Genomic DNA, 6538 nt, shown 5'->3' on the forward strand with positions numbered 1-6538 from the left:
TAACATCAGAAATAGGATATGGGCAAGTCTTACTTAAGTTTTTTACTCTGCAGTATTATAAGAATTTATGGGGTTGACCCAAAGAATACAAAGGTTTCTCATTAAACATTGTTATAATGGGCCTCAGAATCCTATGACAGATTTTTTTGGTCCAGTTGTTTCCATTACTGACTTTAAAAACGAACAACTGTCACACACACACACACAAAACAAACTATCCACAACACATTATCCTTACTTTTGATTTTATGATGCCTTGTAAATATTAACCAGTCTTTTCCTGTTAAACTTAAGCAGCCGATTGAAACAAACAGTTCTGAGACCATTTTCTTTTTCACCTCCGATTTAGACTGAGGCGGCAGGCACTGGGGATAATATTCATTTAGCCTTCTTAGCACCTGGGAAGACTAGCGGCCTTCTTGTCCACTGCTTTGATGACGCCCACAGCAACTGCGTGTCTCAAGTCACAAACAGCAAAACGGCCTAGCAGGCGATGGTCGGAGAAGCTCTCAGCACACACGGGCTTGCCAGGAACCGTGTCAATAATGACAGCTTCACCACATTTCAGAAACTTTGGGCCATCTTCCAGAGGTTTTTTTTTTTTTTTTCCCAGAATGATAATCAATCTCTTCTTCAGCTCAGTAACTTTACAAGCAATGTGAGCTGTGTGATAATCCGGCACAGGTGCCAGTCCAGAACCAATTTGGCCGGAATGGTTCAGAATAGTCGCCTGAGCTGTGAAGCCAGCTGCTTTCATTGGTGAGTCATTTTTGCTATCACCAGCTATACTGCTACAATGAACATCTTTGACAGACACATGTTGACATTGAAGCCCACAGTGTCCCCAGGAAGAACTTCACTCAAAGCCCCATGAACTCACTGTAATGTGAACTAGAGCAAAGATGATCACCGTGCTGGGTTTTAGAACACTTGTCTCCACTCAGTCAATAGGCACAGAACAAATATTACCAATTTTGTAGACATCCTGGAGGGGTAGAAGCAAGGGCTTGTTAATTGGACAAGCTGGTGGCAGGATGCAATCCAGAGCTTTAAACAGTGTGGTTCCATTGGCATTGCCACCTTTGCAAGTGTATTTCCAGCCCTTGAACCAAGGCATGTTAGTGCTTGGCTCAACCATGTGGTCATCATTCCAACCAGAAATTGATACAAATGCTACTGTGTCAGGGTTGTAGCCAATTTTTTAATGTAGGTGCTGACTTGTTTAACAACTTTCTTACATCTCTTCTGGCTGTAGGGCAGCTCGATGGAATCTATTTTGTTAACAACAATTAATTGTTTCACAACCAGTGTGTAAGCCAGAAGGCCATGCTCATGGGTCTGCCTGTTCTTTGAGATACCAACTTCAAATTCAGGGACACCATCAGCAAAATCAGTACAGCACAGTCAGCCTTACATGTGCCTACAGTCATGTTTTTGATAAAGTTTCTGTGTCCTGTGGCATCACTGAAGGTCACAAATTTGTTGGTTTTCAATTTCCACAGGGAGATCCATCAATAGTGATGTCATGCTCACATTCAGCTGTCAGTTTATCTAAGACCCAGGAGTACTTGGAAGAGCCCCTCCCCACCTCAGTAGTGTTCTCAAATTTTTTGAGGGTTCGTTTTTGCAATCCCATCACATTTGTAGATTGGAAGACCGGTAGTGATGGACTTGCCAGAATCTACATGTTCAATAATGACGAGGTTGATACGAAACTTCTTTTCCTATTTTGGCTTAGATTTATTGGTGATTTCCATGACACCTGTGTTCTGGTGGCACACTCATTGTAAAGGTCAAAGACAACAGATTGAAATATGAGCATTACCTAATTTACAATAAAGATGAAAATGTTTTCAATAAGGTAAGAATAGGGTTTTCTGAATGGGTGCTTTTCCAAATGGAAACAAGTATAAGTCTTCTTTACTTACTTTACACAACATAAAATTTTCATATGTGTTGTGGATCTAAATGTAAAAAGTAAAATAGTTAAAAGTCTATATAATAAAAATGTAAAATTCTTATATAATCATCTTAATAAATTAAAGTAGGAAATGGTTTCTTAACTAAAACAACAAAAAACTATACAATTATACATTAAAGAAAAAAATTATATTACTAGACAACATCAAAATTATGAACTTCTTTTTATTAAGATGCCATTAAGACTATCTGAAGACAAGAGAGAGAGTGAAGATATTTGCAAAATATATTTCCTAACCACTATTTCACAAAAATCAATATATCTATAAGAAAAAAAATACAATTTGGAAAAAAAAGACCCATGGACAAAGACAAGGGGGGTAGTGGAGGATTGAATGTGGGAAGTAGGGGCAGGTAGGGCTAGGGAGAGTAATGGGGGAAATGGGGAAAACTGTAATTGAACAACAATAAAAATTTTAAAAAAAGAGATATGTACCCTTAAGTAACTTTCACAGAGAACATAGATTTGTGTCATGTATGTTTGAAGTCCTTGTACACAGTCAGTTTCATAAATGTTCTGGTGTTTGGAAAGATTAATTCTGCTGTTTCTGGGTTCAGTGTTCTGTATATAATTATTAGGCTAATTTTTAAAATTTATTCAAGTCTTATAGAAGTCTTTAGACAGTTTGTTCTATCGCTCACTAATAAAAAAATGTATATGTTAAAGAAGCCTGGTACTTTATGTCTTTTCCTTCCTCCATTTTGAGGCTAGAATATTAAGGGAATGCTCTTTTAGAACAATTACATAATATAGTTTTGGCACCTTTTTATCACAGGAATTATTGATTTTAAAAAATTTAGTAATTATGTTTGTCTTACATTTTAATTTGTCTTTTATTAAATAGTTATACCAGCTTTTCAGTTTAAATTTGCTTAGTAGTTTATTTACATCTTTTACAATTATTCTAAGTATATTTTATTGATTATGCTATTACAGTTGTCCCATCTTTTTCTCCCCTTTATCTCCCTCTGCCTGCACCAACCTCCCTCCAGCATTCCCCGCCATAGTTCATGTCCATGGATTGTACATATAAGTTCTTTGTATTCTCCATTTCTATAGTATTCTTAACCTCCCCCTGTCTATTTTGTGCCTACCAATTATGCTTCTTATTCCCTGCACCTTTTCTTGCTATTCTCCCCCTCCCTGTCCCACTGATAACTCTCCTTATGATCTCCATTTCTATGATTCTGTTCCTGTTCTAGTTGTTTGCTTAGTTTTTGTTTTTGTTTTTTAGGTTCAGTTGTTGATAGTTGTGAGTTTGTTGTCATTTTACTGTTCATAGTTTTGATCTTCTTTTTCTTAGATAAGTCCCTTTAACATTTCATATGATAAGGGCTTGGTGATGATGAACTCCTTTAACTTGACCTTATCTGAGAAGCACTTGATCTTCCCTTCCATTCTAAATGATAGCTTTGCTGGATAGAGTCATCTTGGGTGTAGGTCCTTGCCTTTCATGCCTTGGAATACTTCTTTCCAGGCCCTTCTTGCCTGTAGCGTTTCTTTTGAGAAATCAGCTGATAATCTTATGGGAACTCCTTTGTAGGTAACTGTCTCCTTTTCTCTTCCTGCTTTTAATCAATCATTTTGATACTTTATTATCTAGGTGTCTCATAAACAGCATAGTTTTGATTATGTTTCTAATCCATGATCACAATTTTTGCAAGAATTTAATCAATTTTAATTACAAAAATTAATGTTACATGTGGACTTATTTTTCACTTTACTTTCTATTTATGTGTTTTCTTCTCCCTTTTAGATTTTAACTTCCATTTGAATTTATTGTTTATTCTTTCAGTTTTTATCCCTCTACTAGTTTGAAAGTTATACATTTTGTTTCCATCATATATTATGTACTCTAGACACAAAAGGCACACAATATATCAATTCTAAATATAATCAATGTATTTTTCCTACTCCCAGGTAATGCAAAGACATTATAACACTTCATCTCCATTCTTCCATATCAAAAATTACATGCTAATTTGTGTGTACTTTAATTATTTTTTTTCATTTAAACTCCATAAACTACTTCTATGGTTTTCTGCAATTAACATGTATTTAGTATTGCTTATGTATATTTAACATATTTTGTGTTTTTTTCTTCTTTCTTTATACTTAAATCCAGTAGTATCACAACATTTAGAATATTCTTAGGAGAGTATATGATCTTAAAATTGACATCGCGGGTGGCATGCAATGTCAAATTTTTGCAGCAAATGTCATTATATCGCTTTCATTGTGAAAGATGCCTTCAGTGGGTACACTGATCCTGGCTGACAGTTGCTGCTCTCGCAGCACGTTGCCATGGCCACACTGCTGTCTCCCAACAGTCACTGTGACAGCAGAGCGGCAGCTGTCAAATCGTCACCCCTTTTAAGTAAAATTTTAGTCTCGCAATTTATAAAATATATGTCTGCTCTTTGGTGTTTTCATTATTACCATGCTGTAAACTTTATTTTACTTTTCCTGCTTGCAATTTCATAATTTCTTTCATTGATCCTTCCTCAGCTTCACAAAGTCTCAGAATTCTGCCTTTAAGTATTTTCTTTGGTACACTCTCCTATTCCTTCTGAAACTTCAGCCAGTAAAAAAGAATTGATTGAGGTATGTAGACCAAAATGATAGTGGAAAAGCAAGTCTTCTTCATTACTTTATATGTAATGCTACTGTTTTTCACTGCATTTTAAGGAAATTATTAGAATATAGTAGCTTGTAGAGAGGGATCACTTATTATTTACCATTGTGTTTCTTATAGTATCTACCGCTAACAAAAGGTATTTGGTAATATTTAAAATTAACTAACTTATTTTTCTAATAGAAATGACAATGGGAACCAGTATCAAAAACACCATTAGCTGTGTCAGTGAGTGATAAGATGTTGAAAGAGGCCTTTGAAACTAGTTTTTACTAAGACCTTCTGTCCTGTTGAGAACTATTGAGAAAAGTTATTCTCTAGATATATTAAAATACAAGAACTGTAAAATACCTGAAAGCTGTGGAGCACTGATGGACAAGGTGAGACCACCACTTGAGATGAAGACATCTGTTCCCAATATACAGTATGTCTTAATTATTGTGAATATTCCAAGTAAATGGAATTATGAGGTCAGGAAAAAAGTAAAAGATCCTTTAAGTTGGAAAAAAAAATCTGTTTAACTGCAGTGAATTTGGAGAGTCTAGTAAGAATGTATTGTCCTTGACATATATGTAAAGAAACTTACCTTTTTTTCATAGATTAATAAAAGGTAAAAATCTAGAGACAGTCAAGAAACTTGATTCTATCTCTGATTCTTTCTTTGATTATCTTACATTGAGGAGGCTGGTTTAACTCTTCACAACCAGGTTGACTCATCAAAAAAAAAAAATTAGTTGAGTGGAATGATCTTTGTAGCAGACCCCAGAGGGGAATAGGTTGTGCAATATGACAAGGCCAAAAAGTCACAGGTATTAACTGAAATATTTACTAAGTTAATAAAGAATGCACTTGTGATAGTGTCCTGACCTTTCTGATAAACCTTCTTCATCTGCAAAATACAGTTGATGCTTACTAAAAAAAAATGCACTTGTGAAAATTTGCATAGTTAGGTTACTACAGGAGATGTCTGCATTTTTACTCAGTTTCTATGGAAATTCACAAACCACAGTACATGGTATCAGACAGCAACTCATAAGTAGTTAGTTTGCCCATGTTGGGTTAGCCAACGCAGGCACAACTTGTCTTTATAATACACTGACCTGCCTAGAATTTTATGACATGTGTACAACCTGGAGGATTGTTTAAGCAGGAGCCGAGCTTGCAATGGACGATTCTCATATAACAAAACAAATTTGTTTCTCTTTCTTCAACAAATACAATCACACATACATATGTGCATATACACAGTCAACATATGTAGAAATCATATATATTTCAATTTGATAGTTAATTTGCAGTAGAAACTCCATTGTGCATATACCCCTGTCATGTGAGTCTTTAATTTTACAGTAATCCAGGGAGGTAAGTCATTTATGGGGTATCTCCATTGAATAAACCATCATCTTCTTCCAACTGTCCAATCTTGAAACACCAGAAGCTATGCAAACTTTATAATGTCATGGATTCCTTACTTATAAATCAGGAATATGATACTTTTTCCTCATTGATGAGCTAGGGAATATATGTTAGTGACTGGTGTTCATGAAAAACTTCATTTTTGTTTGTTTGTTTTGGTTTCACTTTGTTTTTAATTAAATTACTTCAGTGAAGTAAAAATGACTTACATTGTATTCTGCGATCTTTATAAGACTATAAAGTATTTCTCTTTAGGGAATTTTTTGATACTTTTACAGATAAACTGTAAGAGAAACAATGGAAAGAATAACAAAAATATCTACACATGGGATCCAAAATCAAGAACTGGTGGCTCAGATTGACTTCTACCTGCTCTTCTATCCCAGTGATATCTATTTTGACTTTTTCTTTTTCCTCTCTTCCTCCTCCATCTCTTTCACCATTTCCTCTGGCTCATGCTCTCCTCCATCTCCTTTCCCCATCTTCTCCTTCTTCTTCTCTTTCTC

General features: G+C 35.2%; 1 pseudogene; it reads right to left on the bottom strand.

Moving 5' to 3' along the window:
• Window positions 1-391: 391 nt before the first annotated feature.
• On the bottom strand, window positions 392-1585 carry LOC139440952 (elongation factor 1-alpha 1-like; annotated as a pseudogene).
• Window positions 1586-6538: the final 4953 nt, after the last annotated feature.

The sequence above is a fragment of the Desmodus rotundus genome, chromosome 5, assembly GCF_022682495.2.
Source record: "Desmodus rotundus isolate HL8 chromosome 5, HLdesRot8A.1, whole genome shotgun sequence".
Classification (NCBI taxonomy): Eukaryota; Metazoa; Chordata; class Mammalia; order Chiroptera; family Phyllostomidae; genus Desmodus; species Desmodus rotundus.